The sequence below is a fragment of the Sabethes cyaneus genome, chromosome 1, assembly GCF_943734655.1.
Source record: "Sabethes cyaneus chromosome 1, idSabCyanKW18_F2, whole genome shotgun sequence".
In the NCBI taxonomy this organism is placed as follows: domain Eukaryota; kingdom Metazoa; phylum Arthropoda; class Insecta; order Diptera; family Culicidae; genus Sabethes; species Sabethes cyaneus.
In genome coordinates, this window is record NC_071353.1 from 29,159,004 (window position 1) to 29,175,190 (window position 16,187).

The following is a 16,187-nucleotide window of genomic DNA, read 5'->3' on the forward strand; positions in this document are numbered from 1 at the left end:
TGGCAACCCGGTTGCACAAAGCTAATTTATCTAATTTATCACAATTCAAAACAAATTAAAGACATTGACAGTCATTGAGACGAGGGTCAATATTTTTTCTGTCATCGAAGAAAAAATTGAATGCACTCTTCTTCTTCTTCTTCAGCAGCATAGAGCCGGGGTGGCTCGTGCTGTTTCAAGCACTCGTCTCCATTCAACTCGGTCTTGGGCCACTCGTCGCCAATTTCCTAGTCGTCTCAGAAGTCGCAAATCGCTTTCGACCTGGTCGAGCCATCGTGCACGTTGGGCCCCCCTGTTCCTGGTGCCGGTGGGGTTGTTGAAGAGGACCGTTTTCGTCGCACTGTCGTCCGGCATCCTTACGACGTGTCCGGCCCACCGTAGCCTGCTAACTTTCGCTAGATGTACGATGGGAGTCTCCCCAAGCAGTGCCTGTAGCTCGTGATTCATACGCCTCCGCCACTCTCCGCTTTCAGTTTGTACTCCGCCAAATATCGTCCGCAGCACTTTCCGCTCAAACACGGCAAGGGCGCGTATGTCCTCCGTAAGCAGCGTCACGGCTTCAAGTCCATAAAGAACTACCGGTCTAATAATGGTTTTGTACATTGTTAGCTTCGTGCGGCGGCGTATGCTTCCTGATCGTAGCGTTTTACGAAGGGCAAAGTAGGCCCGATTTCCCGCTTGGATGCGCCGCTGGATCTCCTTACTAGTGTTGTTGTCCGCGGTCACCAGCGATCCCAAATACACGAACTCTTCTACCACTTCTAGTTCGTCGCCGTCAACGGTTACCGTCCGTGGGAGGCGCGCATTTGTTTCCTTTGAGCCTCTTCCTTTCATGTATTTGGTCTTCGACGCATTTATTTTTAGCCCAATTCTCCTAGACTCCGCTTTCAGTCTGGCGTAGATTGCCTCCGCCGTCGCAAAGTTCCTGGCTATGATATCGAAGTCATCTGCAAAGCCTAGAAGTTGGCTACTCTTGGTAAAAATCGTGCCTCTCGTTTCAATGCCCGCTCGTCGGATCACCCCCTCAAGAGCGATGTTGAACAGCATGCAGGATAGACCGTCACCTTGTCTCAACCCTCGTCGCGTCTCGAAGGGACTCGAGAGTGTCCCAGAGATGCGTACGAAACACATCACTCGATCCAATGTAGCTCTGATCAGTCGCGTCAGTTTGTCCGGAAAACCGTATTCGTGCATTATCTGCCATAGCTTGTCTCGATCGACTGTATCGTATGCTGCTTTGAAATCGATAAAGATGTGATGCGTGGGCACGTTGTACTCCCGACATTTCTGCAAGATCTGTCGGATAGTAAACATTTGGTCCGTAGTTGCGCGAGCCCCCATGAAACCCGCCTGATAATTCCCTACGAAACCTTGTGCTATCGGTGACAGCCGGCGTAACAGGATCTGGGAGAGTACCTTGTAGGCGGCGTTTACCAACGTAATACCACGATAGTTGCAGCAGTCTAGCCGATCACCCTTTTTGTAGATGGGACAAACCACTCCTTCCATCCATTCCTCCGGTAGCTTTTCCTCCTCCCAAATCCTCGAAATAACCCAGTGTAGAGCCTTTGCTAGCGTTTCCCCGCCATGTTTATAAAGCTCTGCCGGTAGGCGGTCCTTCCCAGCGGCTTTGTTGGTCTTCAGCAACCTGATTTCTCGTTTGACTTCTTGGAGATCAGGTGCTAGGACATCACTATCTTCCATGGGCGCTCCTAGGTTAATTTCCGTTCCGCCTCCTTCTGCGACTTCGCCATTGAGGTGTTCATCGAAGAACTGCTTCCACCTGTCGACCACCTCGCGCTCGTTTGTAATTAGATTCCCTCCCTCGTCCCTACACATGTCAGGTTTCGGTGTGTAGCCCTTCCGAGTTTGGTTCACCTTCTCATAAAACTTGCGCGTGTCATTAGCTCGGAATAGTTGTTCTAATTCTTCACGATCTCTGTCCTCCTTTTGGCGCTTTTTTCTCCTCAGGATCGTGGTCAACTGGTTCCTAGCTCGTCGGTACTTGGCCAGGTTCTCTCTAGTGGCAATACTTAGATAATTTTTCCAAGCGTTTTTTTTCTCCTCCACCGCTTGTTGGCATTCCCCATCAAACCAATCATTTTGTGTACTCCGAGGCTCAATACCTAGTGCCGCGGTAGCGGCCTCTCCGATGGCCGAGCGTATTCTGCCCCAACCGTCTTCGAGGTTTGAAGCACCTAACTCCTCGGAAGAAGGCAGTGCCTCATTCAGTACTCGCGCGTAGTTCTCGGCAGCTTGTGGGTTATCTAGCTGCCTGATGTTCAGCCGAGGAGGGCGGCTTTGACGTGTCCGGTATACGGTGGACAGCTTTGAGCGCACATGTACTGCTACTAGGTAATGGTCAGAATCAATATCCGCACCCCGACGGGAGCGTACGTTCGTGATGTTAGAGAAGAACCGGCCCTCTATGAGAACGTGGTCAATTTGGTTCATTGTACGTTGGTCAGGTGATCTCCAGGTGGCTTTGTGGATATCCTTGCGCGGGAAAAAGGTACTTCGGATCACCAGGCCTCGGGAAGCTGCGAAGTTTATACATCGTTGGCCGTTATCGTTTGTGTCGGTGTGCAGGCTATGGGGTCCTACCACCGGTCTATACATTTCTTCCCTACCGACCTGGGCGTTCATATCCCCGATGACGATCTTGATGTCCCGTGACGAGCAGCTGTCGTACGTAGCCTCCAGCCTCGCGTAGAACGCTTCTTTCTCATCGTCGGGTCTACCTTCGTGCGGGCAGTGCACGTTAATGATGCTATAATTGAAGAAACGGCCCTTTATCCTCAATACACACATTCTCTCGTTGATCGCCTTCCAATCTATCACGCGATCCTGCATTCCGCCCAGCACTACAAAGCCCGTTCCCAGTTCGTTGGTAGCGCCACCGCTCTGGTAAAACTGGGCCTTTCCGCCACGTATCTTCCATACCTTCTCCCCTTTGCGACAGATTTCCTGCAGAGCTACGATGCCGAGTTTGCGGGGTTCCAGCTGTTCAATCAGCACCCGCTCGCAACCTGCGAAATTTAGCGATCTGCAGTTCCAAGTCCCGAGTCTCCATTCGTCGTCCTTATTTCGTCGCCTAGGTCGATGCCGAATATTCCGCTCCGAATATGCTTGAATGTTGTTAGTTTGTTTTGTTTAGGTGTGTAGCCGTACTGGGGCAACACAACCGAGTCTCGTGATGGGGCTGCCATCTTATAGTGCCGAGACTCACTACCTCCTTCCCGGTTAGTATACGACCTTAGTTTCCACCGGGGTTGGTTACCCGATCTCCGCTAAGGTTGCTCGTATTCCGGCTGGTACCACGAGGAGGTCGGGATCGGAGTTGCTGGATAAGAGGCTAACGACCACTATGGGGTCTATATTCCGCATTATCTAGCCGTTTACCAACTATGCACTCATTGAGCTGTTTTATTTCGCTCAGTTTGCAGCGGATTTTCGTCTACGTTCCCGTCATACGGACAAAAAACAACATTATGACCAATGTTGATACAAATTACATTCAAACTTTTACTGAGGCTCAATATTTATGATTTGCCTTTTAGTTATCGATAAACGATAATGTAAGAAACCCACTATTTGTCACTATTTTTTCACAAAATAAAAGCCGTCTTAATTTTCCTATCTGTCCTACCTGACGAAGAGAATGTGCTGATATCTACTGCTACTCGAAGCAGCTACATGAATCCTCAATTCAACGAATACACAGATATATACCGGATTGCTGTCTGTCCATGATAGATGCAAGAAATCTCACATATGACGAAGTGGAAAGGAAGAAACCTGATACCTACTTAGTATAGTAGTTATTTAAGGAATTATACCTACAACTACTTTTTGGCACGAGGTGAATTCTACACTTCTTGCCTGTACATGTACATAGGGTATGTTGCTGCTTCGTCATAATTGCCTATTCCCGTCCTATCCAACACAAATTTTTTAAAATATCAGCATTTTTATGTCACACAACGCAAAACTAGTTATTTCCTAATATTTTAATTTGTTGTCTATCATACGCGTTCAATCAAAGTGAGCTGAGATCTATTTAAATACCTTTTATCATTAAAGAAGTCCTACCAGCCAAATTTCCTACGTTTTTTCGTGCGCCGAAGAAGAAAATGTCGACTAATCGTTCTAATTTCCGTCATTCATAAATGAAAATAACTCATGTCAGGCATTGTCGTTATTCTACAGCCAGGGAAACTTGCCTGATCTGCAGAAATTTTGCAGAATAACATTTGTCATGCCGTCCGACACAAATACATGCGCGTTAGCTTCGTAAACATGGTTGTGATTTTTAGCTCAGACGATGAAAAATTTTGCTGGACGGATTTTGAAACGGTATGACGAATTTAAGAGATAATGCCAGTTGTGTAATTTCAATAATATGCTTTAATAATCGCTTTTTAGTGAATCGGATCGGAAGGTATGTGTGTTTGAGTCAAATCAGTAGCAGAACTTTTGGAGTATTCTTTAAATCCACCTAAGAAATGATGAAAATTAGAGTGGCTTTCCTTATTACGACGGGAATTAGAAATAAACCCTACATCCATTTAGGCAGATAAAATATTTTGAAACTTATATTTCTCAGTGAAACGATTTTTATGTTCTAGCGGGAATTCGTCATATGGAAACTGCACTTCGTCATATTTTTTTTTCTTTTTTAATTTACTAGTATATGACTGGTGACCGGACGAGAGCCATAAATACGATAGCCATACGGACGGTTGCCATACGTACGATTGCCATACAGACGTTCATCGTTTCACTGAGAAATATAAGTTTCAAAATATTTTATCTGCCTAAATGGATGTATGTACATGTACAGGCAAGAAGTGCAGAATTCACCTCGTGCCAAAAAGTAGTTGTAGGTATAATTCCTTAAATAACTTGAAAAAAATGGGCACCGTGTTTAGCTATGGCAAAGAGGGTCAGGCACCCTATGACAAATTTGTGATATTTTCGCACAAATATGTTTACAGTCGCGAGTGGATATTCGACTATTTTATTACTAGCTGACCCGACAAACTTCGTATTGCCACAAATTAACCTGTGTTGTACATAAATCATGAATCTCGGATGATCTTTGTCACTATCTCGAATTTTGCAAGCCCCCCAGTGGGCGGCGCTTCCGACGGCGGGTCACCGGCAACACTCGCGACCGGCTCGTCCTGAATGATCTAGTGTTACTATAGATAGTTTTTGTGGTCTTGTTATTGATTAATGTTTTATGGAAGAGTCTCGAATTTCTCGAGTTGGATTAGTTTTTGAGTTTCGCAAAAATTTCTGTTTTATTTGTATGAGAGTCCATATCCCCCTACCACAGGGGTGAGAGGTCTCTAACTATCATAAAATAAATTCAAGACTCAAAACTCTCCTACATGCTAAATTTGGTTCCATTTGCTTGATTAGTACTCAAATTATAAGGAAATTTGTATTTCATTTGTATGGGAGCCCACCCTCTTAAAAGGGAAAGGGGTCGTAATACACCACAGAAAAAAAATTCTGCCATCTTAAACTCTCACATGCCAAATTTGGTTCCATTTGCTTGATTAGTTCTAAAGTTATGAGCAAATTTGTATTTCGTTTGAATGGGAGCCCCCCCCCCCTCCTAAAAAGGTAAGAAGTCCTAATTCATAATGGGAAAAATGGTTGCCTCCAAAAACACCCACATGCCAAATATGGTTCCATTTGCTTGATTAGTTCTCGAATTATGAGGAAATTTGTATTTCATTTGTGTAGAAGCCCCCCCCTCTTGAAGTGTGGAAGGATCCTAATTCACCGTAGAAAATATTTTTGCCTCCAAAAACCTCCACATGCCGAATTTGGTTCTATTTGCTTGATTAGTTCTCGAGTTATGGGGAAATTTGTATTTCATTTGTACTTGAGCCCCCCCTCCTAATGTGGGAAGAGGTCCTAATTCATCACAGAAAAAATTCTTGCCTCCAAAAACACCTACACGCCAAATTTGGTTCCATTTGCTGGATTAGTTCTCGAGTTATGAGGAAATTTGTATTTCGTTTGTATAGGACCCCCCCTCCTAAAGTGGGGAGGGGTCCCAATTCATCATTGAAAAAAAAATTGTCTCCAAAAACACACATATGCCAAATTTGGTTCAATTCGCTTGATTAGTTCTCGATTTATGAGGAAATTTGTATTTCATTTGTACAGGAGCCCCTCCTCTTATAGTGGGGAGGGGTCCTAATACACCATAGAAAATTTTCTTGCTCTCGAAAACCTTCACATGCCAAATTTGGTTGCATTTGCTTGATTAGTTCTCGAGTTATGAGGAAATTTGTATGGAAGCCCCCCCCCTCTTAAAGGAGAGAGGAGTTATAATTCCTCTTATAAAGAGGGGAGGGGTCTCAATTCACCATAGAATAAATTCTTGTCACCAAAAAAAACACCCACATGCCAAATGTTGTTCTATTTGCTTGATTAGTTCTCGAGTTAGGAGGAAATTTGTATTTCATTTGTACAGGAGCCCCCCCTCTTAGAGTGGGGAGGGGTCCTAATTCACCGTAGAAAATTTTCCTGCCCTCGAAAACCACATGCCAAATTTGGTTCCATTTGCTTGATTAGTTCTCGAGTTATGAGGAAATTTGTATGGAAGCCCCCCCTCTTAAAGGGGAGAGGAGTTACAATTCCCCTTATAAAGAGGGAGGGGTCTCAATTTACCATAGAATAAATTCTTGTCACCGAAAACACCCACATGCCAAATTTGGTTCTATTTGCTTGATTAGTTCTCGAGTTATGAGGAAATTTGTATTTCATTTGTATTCGAGTCCCCCCTCCTAAAGTGGGGAGAGGTTCTTATTCATCATAGAAAAAATTCTTGCCTCCAAAAACACCTACATGCCAAATTTGGTTCCATTTGCTGGATTAGCTCTCGAGTTATAAGGAAATTTGTATTTCGTTTGTATAGGAGCCCCCCCCCCCCCCCACTTAAAGTGGGGAGGGGTCCCAATTCATTATAGAAAAAAATTTTGTCTCCAAAAACACACACATGCCAAATTTGGTTCCATTTGCTTGATTAGTTCTCGAGTTATGAGGAAATTTGTATGGAAACCCCCCCTCTTAAAGGGGAGAGGAGTTATAATTCCCCTTATAAAGAGGGGAGGGGTCTCAAATTACCCTAGAATAAATTCTTGTCACCGAAAACACCCACATGCCAAATTTGGTTCTATTTGCTTGATTAGTTCTCGAGTTATGCAGAAATTTGTGTTTCATTTGTATGGGAGCCCCCCCTCTTAGTGGGGGGAGGGATCTCTAACCATCACTAAAACCTTTCCTGGCCCCAAAAACCTCTACATGCAAATTTTCACGCCGATTGGTTCAGTAGTTTTTGATTCTATAAGGAACACAGGACAGACAGACAGACAGACAGACAGACAGACAGACAGACAGAAATCCTTCTTTATAGGTATAGATTAGAACTGAAAACTTTTGAATAAATATAAAAAAAAATGTAATCAAAGTGCTCACAGTTATTTACAGGCAATATTGGAATGTTGTGTATGTTTTGGTTGGAAACCAAGAAAAGATTGCAAACCTGTAAAAACATTTGGTAGACCTAAAAATACCCCTATGTTAGCATATGCGGATTGAACTTTTGTTTTAATTTGAAACTAGAGTCAGGCAAATAATTTCCTACCTATTAAGTTTTAACGACATACCGTCCATCTAGTTAATTACCATGGGCTAACCTTTACGTGATAGTCCAAAGTTTTACTGCAGCAGCGGAAACCGAGCTGAACAGCAGGAGCAAAGTGACTCCGACAGGTACTTGATGGTTTTTCACGTACTGGCCGTTTGAAATTCTTCCTATGCCACACAACCTAGCTCTTAACAAGTGAATGTATTTTGTGTTGGTGAGACAGTACGAATAATGCCCAAGTCAAATTTAGGTACGTCACGCTCTCGGTTGGTGTTTGCCTTTTGAAACAGGTGGTAAAGTGGGGTAAATCCGGTTTGGTTGGCTTTTGTAATGTTACAGCCTTTTTGATGATTGCCTCGCTTTGCCCAACCCAGCGAATTCAGAATCTTATCTTCGCATTAAAAATGAGCACATGAGCACTGGATGACGAAAGGCAGCCGAACGGGCTACTTTAAAAGCTAGCGGACTTTGTTTAGTTTTGCTTTTAGGTTGGTTATTGGCATAAACATTAGCACTAAAAACTAACGTTGTTTAAAACATTTTACAAGTTGATTATTTTGTGGGACCTACAAGTAACATATTGGACAAAGCTTACATTATTCAATGATATGCATCTATTTATCATGTACAGTGACAAAAAATTAGAGCAAGTATCCTACAAATGTTATCGTTTCTCAAACAGTTATGGTTGACTAATTTGTACAATCTTTAGAAGTCTTTACAACGCAACTACCTGCCCATTACTAACTTCGTATACCTACCAAACCGAGACCCCAATGTTAATGTAACCCAGTCCCCAGACCCGGTGTACCTATGGTCAAATATCCCTTTGTATTCGAGTTAATATTTTACCAACACTCAAGCAATTTGGAGTAGCACGCTGATAGCGGAATGAGCAGCTGATTTATTAACTGATAAAACTTACATGCTTCCCCTAACTATAATTTAGTTTGAGCATTTCAAATGTTTATTGAGGCGAAAATGCTTTGAACTCCGGCAGTATCACAAAGGGGAAACAATATACGGGCACCCAAAAACAACAAACGTATTGCAGAGATGACAATATCATCCTAACTACAGTGACGGGCAGTATAAGAATATCGTCGAAGTATTAAAAGCTAACAATATTTTGTATAGGAAAATTGGCATTCTAATGTGCATCCTAAAATCGCGCTTTCATTAGCGATCTGTTCGCACGTTAATTAAAATGCTCCTACTGCTTTTTCTATCACTGTACATTTCGAAGCACGTGCTTAGAAGGTACCGAAGCTTCTTACTAAACCAAAGCTTATGAAGGGAGAAGAATCCTAAGGGGCACATTCGAGCCGTAGTTTTATATTGCCACAACACGCAGCTGCTATTCGCACTACACCTTACACGTGTGTGGTATGGTGCCTAGAACCCCAGCGAAGCTTGATTTGAGCTTTGACTGCCAAAAATAAAGTCCGGCGAGCTGTAATAATAGCTTCAGATTGTAACATTTTATCGTAGGCGTTAATTTGCATATTATCTTTGGTTTGACAAAACCATTTTTTCCAGCCGTAGTAGCCTATATACAACCAAAAATAAGACTGGAATATTTTTTAGCAAAATTAATTAGTAAACCAAACTGCAGTATGTCTTAGACTGGCTCAATATAATCATACTAGCTGTAACCCGCGCGCGTCGCCTCGCGTCCAATTGAGAGCAAATTGGAGGTACGCTATGTAACGCTAACGCTATGTAACTCTAATAGGTGCAACTAGGTACGTTACTTATGCTCGTCTTGAATGCAATCTGGTATGATTGTTTTGAGTCTTTGCTTAATGTGGGCGATTATTACCACGAAAATACAATCGCGCCCCTCGTTTTGGCTACAGACAAGGCTCTTATATATATAGATAAATAGATATAAAAGATATGAAAGAAAATCATCAAATCTTTCAGGCATTTTTCGACATGATCAACTAGAAGCGTCATCTACATCTTATTAGAATTTAATTTTTTATTTTTATTTTTTTAGGTATGTAATTAAAAATTTCAAGATCTCAAAAATAGTAATTTCGAATGAAAAATACTTAAGAAGATCGCAACTTCAAAAATCCAACGTGGCGCAAGACGATACATCAGCATGAGCGAACCTCTCATAATAGATATTAGTGCTCGAAAAAATTGACAGCCCTGCTTTAATGCAAATATGCGTTCAGCGCATACAGTTTAACCCCTGGTAGTATTCCTTTATCTGTCAGCCCATGGACATGACTACTGAGCTGCTGACAGTGTTTATCTTTCACACTTTTCTACTCTTCAATTTAAGTCATTCATGAATTGTAATGCTGAATGGTTGCCTCCTAATCTGTCAGTTATTTTCTTGCTCTTGACTGATATTTTAGGTCTCTAGGCTTAGTGTTTTAAACTGCCTTCTTTTTAAAATCAACCAAAACCTGGTTGAAAGAAATTAATTAAAACTTTGAAGTAATGTTTACGTTTATTGTAGTATTATTTGCCGTTGTTGGCAGTTCAAAATTAATAAATGATTCACATTTGATTTCATTCACTATTGTTGATAATGAATGAATGAAGAGAACAACACGAACATGAACACAAGTGATTCGCTCGAATCCTTGATTTCAGGTTGGCAATGCTGAATTCATTTCATCTGTACTAGAAACAGCAAAGAATGAGCAGTGTATTGCAAGAATTCAGGCGTAATCAAAGGGTCTCAGCATATTGTGCCGCGGCACACCTCCGGTTCAATTGTACATAAGAAATTGAAGCACTGCCAGTTGTCAAAATCATCTCGCATGGTTGCCAGATCTATCAGATTATAACGAATTTAACAAATCTTGCAGTTCGGCACTTTCGGTACAGCATCGGCACAGTTCGGCTCGTTTCAAGTCGCCTAACATAAAAACGATTGTGCCGAGTAACCGACCCCTTGGGCGTAATGCATAAAAAATGAATATGAGATTTCTAAGCACTGATATTTTGGACTTGTGGCGCCCTCCAGAAATAGTTTATCAAACAAATCGAAGAATATATGTGTAGGGTAGCACGGGGCAAGATGCCCACCTTAAGCTCACTATCAATTTATCCGAAGAAATCTACAGCAAAAGGCTCAAAATCCTCGCTACGTTATCTTTTACAGTCTTTTCTATAACCTGTATGCATATTGGGTGCTAAAAGTTATAACGCATATCAAATATTCACGAGCAAAAATTCATCGATTTTTGGGAATTTTTCCAACCTGTGGGGCAAGGTGACCGTCCTTTCCAAAAGCTATTAAACCTTCATTGTATTTCACGTATAATCTAAATAATAAATATTATGGATTCAAGCTGGTCATAAACTATTTTAAACATTATTTGAATAATTTGAAGTGTTTAGTTATAACCATAAAAAAAGTTGTTCATTGAATGTACGTATTCCTCGGTGGTCATTATTAGACAATATGACAATATGTTAAACAATGTATTTTTATCGAAAACAAATAAATATGCAGGTTTATTCCATTACAAATATTTTATGCAGCAATTGTTGCTGATTTAAGGTTATGGTTATGCAATTCAGGGTAGCAATCTTGGTCTATAAAGCGGTGCGCATTTTGCCCCGCAAGTAGATGTATTTTTTAAAAGCAATTTGTAAATACGTTATCTGCATAATTGCGGCAATATCAACATCTGATTCATTACTAAAACCAATGCCACGATAACTCTTTCGTTAGATGAAAATTTTTTTAAATCATGATTAAAACCTTATTTTATGGCTGCGCAATCTTATAATAAATGCAGTATTTTTAATCATCGATCTATTTTTTATGTTATCGAAGAGTTCAATGATTTTATTTTTGTAATTGTTTGAATTATTGTTAGATGTAGTGTTTATTTACGCGTACGGTTACTAATTATATACCTTTATAGCGTATATAACGATTTTTGGAAGGGTGGTCATTTTGCCCCTTCCTACCCTACGTACCGTTCGATGCTAGACCCCAAATAAAAATGCTGTACTTTTTTCACCCATTGTTTTGCATATCGATCAGCTAATGTCTGTTCCAGTTAGTATTTGGGCGCTTTTTTTCTAGTTACTGAAGCACCTCTAATTGTCGTTCCAAGAAAACAATGATAGCGTTTTGATTTAGAAGGATTGTAGTAGTAAAAGTCCATCTAGAATGTAAAAATGTCATTTAGAATGAAAAGTTATGCAAGATGGAATGTGAAAGAAGTGAAAAAAATCTGATCCTGGGATATCCGCGTGATCCTGGGATCTCCGCACGTGATTCAGTGAATAGGTTCACTACGGCGCAAAGTATAGCTTGACGAATCTATATGCGAGAAGGATTTCGGTCGTACCAACTCCTTACTTTCTGTGTCCGTTTCCTACCCTCCCGCGACCAGCGACACCGACAAGTATTATTGCGGGACAAAGATGTGCTTTTGCACAACTTCGTTACATGTATAGACGTTAACCGATGCAGAGACTAACACAATGTCTATCCCTTTACGGCCACCCTCGTAGAGTTTCTGTCCAAGCTGGGTTCTGATCCGTCGTGTTCGTCACACCTTTTGCAATACTGTATTGGTAACTCGCTGTTCATTCCTCCACGTTTGTTGCAGCTCTACGCTATCACGCTGTTGACGGCATTGCTCTCCTTTCGGTACATTGCGTTCACTATGCTGTCCACGTTTCCAGGAATTTCAGGAATTCCAGGACTCTCTTCTGCTGGTGCTCGTTGACTTCGAAAAGGCGTTCGATCGACTCAATGACGAAACTTGGAGGAAGATCGACGGGCGGAGAGAGGCGAAAGCCGGCATTGAGCGAGCGCGGACCAGATCGGCTAAGACAGCTGCCCGTCAACGATACGCCGAACTGGAGAGGGCTGTTAAACGTGCTTGTAGGCGGGACAAGAGAGCCTGGACTAACTCCCTAGCCGAACAAGGAGAAACCGCCGCCGCCAATGGTGATATCCGTTTGTTGTACGATATTTCTCACCACCTTAGTGGTGCCAGGATGAATACAAAGATGCCGCTAAAGGACAGAGCTGGTCAGCTTTTGACTGACCGTACAGAACAGCTTAAGCGATGGACTGAACATTTTGAATAACTCTTCCGAGTTTCAAATGTCAGAGACTAACAAAACCAGCAGCGCACGACGCCTACAGTTCGTCGAATAAATCGCGTGAACTCGGAGGCGCCATCACTGGATGAAATTGTAGCAGCCATCAAGAGTATGAAATCCAATAGAGCGCCAGGGATAGATCGTATTTCAGCCGAAATGCTCAAAGCTGACCCATCTTTGTCAGCCCAGATGATGCAACAGCTTTTCAGCAATATTTGGGAAACCGCAACTTTTCCGGTGGACTGGATGCAGAGCATGTTCGTCAAAGTCCCTAAGAAAGGATACCTAACGGAATGCGGTAACTGGCGTCACATCACGTAGCTCTGTATTACTCTCAAAATACTCTGTAAGGTAATCCTCAACCGGATCCAGGAGAAGATCGACGCTACTCTCCGGCGGCAGCAAGCTCGATTCCGTGCTGGCCGATAATGTGTAGACCATATCACGACGCTCCGCATTATATTGGAGCAGATCAACGAATTCCAGGACTCTCTTCTGCTGGTGTTCGTTGACTTCGAAAAGGCGTTCGACCGACTCAATCACGAAAACATCTGGGGCGTACTTAGGCGTAGAGGAGTTCCAGATAAGCTAGTTCATCTCATCGAGGCTCAGTACGAGGCGTTCTCGTGCAAGGTTTTGCACGACGGAGTCTTGTCCGACCCCATAAGGGTTACTGCTGGCGTGAGACAGGGCTGCATTTTATCACCGCTTCTGTTTCTCATCGTTATGGATGAGATATTAGTTGGAGCAATTGACAGTAGACCAAATCGACGATTGCCTTGGAATCCTCTAACGATGGAGCAGCTAAATGACCTCGACCTAGCCGACGACATTGTCTTGCTCGCACAACGCCTAAACGATATGCAGAGCAAGTTAGATGACCTCTCCGAGAGCTCCCAGGCAGCAGGTCTCACAGTCAATGTAGCGAAAACTAAGTCTATGGTAGTGAACACTGACAATTCCACCAACTTCACAGTAGCGGGACAACAAGTTGAGCAGGTAGACGCCTTTCAATATCTTGGTAGCCAAACAACGCCCGATGGTGGTACCAAAACTGATATAGCCACACGGATCAGGAAGGCCAGGGGTGCCTTTGCAGGTCTGCGAAACATTTGGCGCTCAAACCAGATCACTCTACGTACGAAAACCCGAATCTTTAATTCAAACGTTAAATCCGTACTGCTGTATGCCTGCGAAACGGGGTGCGTCTCAGCGGAAACAACGCAAAAACTGCAGGTATTCATTAACCGGCGCCTGCGATACATTACTTGTGCCTGGTAGCCTGATAATTGGATATCCAATGAGAAACTCCATCGTCTGTGTCATTAACGGCCGATAGCCACAGAAATTCATGAACGTAGGTGGAAGTGGATCGGACACACCTTGAGGAAAGGAGCGAACGAGGTTTGCAGAGCAGCTCTCGACTGCAATCCACAAGGACAGCGTAGAAGAGGCAGACCCAGAGGCTCATGGCAATGGAGCTTAGCCAACGACATCCGGGCTGTAGACGAGAACCTGTCCTGACGACAGGTAAAAGCCATGGCGGGTAACCGTCGGCAGTGGAGATCTCTGATTTCATGCCTTTGTTCTGCCGGACCGGCGGGCATGGACACATAAGTAAGTAAGTAAGCTCCCTGACTGTCGCAGGTTGTTTGACTTCAGGAGTTGGCGCCAGCTTTTCAGCACAGAACCTTGAAGTAGTTTAATTCCTTAGCTATATGTCACGTTTCAATACAGCGCTACACTCTTCCCGCTCTGCTGCAGTTCTGGCTCTCTGTACGCGTCTTCTGTCTCTGAGAAAGCTAGCGCGAAGGTTGCTAAATGACGCATGTATCATTTCACCAATAAGGTAGGTGCCGCTCGTTTCTCGATTCCAGTTTTTTGGGCAGGGTAGCATCACATGCTCTAATCAAGATCGAACTTCCGCCGTCCACCCGGAGTGCATCGACGAATAGATTTCTTTCAAAGACCGTTGTCTTCCACTTCCGCTCGTAGAATCTAGCTTGTTGTATTATCACCGATTCCGTCGGCTGGTCGGTGTCTTGAATCGCCGGCTGATCACTATGGGTAGACCCTACACAGACCTACCAATTCATGTTTCGCATCAGCCAAAATGGACTACCAAAAGTAACATCAATAATGGATTCGCGATCGTCTTTACGAAAAGTGCTAACCAGTGTTGCGATGGTTTAATTTTCTCACACACGCGTACTCATTCTAGCGAACACGCTGGCATAAGCATCCGTTTCGGACTCTCGCTCTTTTTTATTCATGCACTGCAGCGCTTAGCTTACAGCTGATGCCGATTACTCGCGACGGCTCGCACTCCCACCCGTGAGTAGAATCGAGAGTGAAGATGAAGAAGAAAAGAAAAAGAAGAAATGCAAAATTTGTATCCCAGTGCAGTTGATTCTCCACGATTTTTTTACTCGCGAACAAGCTATGCAAGAAGACGCTATGAAGATGTGCATGCGCGAGTGTGTGGGTAGCAGAATGTCTGCACACAGCAACGGCGATTGTTTCTTTTACGCCTGCGTGTGCGGTGAAAGCGTTGAATGCTATGTTTCTTATATTCTTTCGCGTGAGAGTAGGTATCGTGACTTCTCGCTCGATTCGCAACATTGGTTGCTAACGGTACCTTCGTTGAATAATGCAACTTCCAACTTTGCCAGGGCTTTTAGCAGACTATGTGTCCCGCAATGAAGATCAGCCTTCGCGCGATGAGTTTCTCGAAGTTAGCGCATCCGACATCTGGTGGATCTACTCTATGGTCCATCTTGGTAAAGTTTTGCTGATGTGTAATATAAGCAAAATAATGTTCATGATTACCACAACCACAAGAAAATATATCTACCGAATTTCAATTAGGTATTTCGATGTTTTATTCCTGCAGACCACCCGTATCACATTAAGTTGAACTTATCTGAAAAAAAAAAACAAAACATTTGATGAACTTTCATGTAAAAAGTAAAACACATAGAACTGCACTTCCACCAAATAAACCAATGCTTATTGGTGTGCCCAAATCTGCAAAATAGGTAGTTGCATTTTCCTACGCCAAGTCAATAACCTTCAAATGCGAAGCGGACCTTTATATTATTGACATTCAAACAATCAAATTCATGTAATTCCCTCAGAAGCCAGACATCGAAAACGAACTAATTGTGAAGCTAAATATTCAGCTCCGTGCGATTCGCTTGGATCCCCTTCCTTGCTCGATAAATAAACAGCCCAAATTCATGAGCTCCGAAACTGCCGCATCAAATGAAAATAACAACCGTATCATGGGTGATTTCACGAAACTCGGGAACGTCGGTGATAGGTACCCTAATATTATTGGTACATAAATAAATATAGCGAGGAATACGGAAAATCGACAAAACTTTCATGTCACTCACTGACAAAGCAGTACCAATTG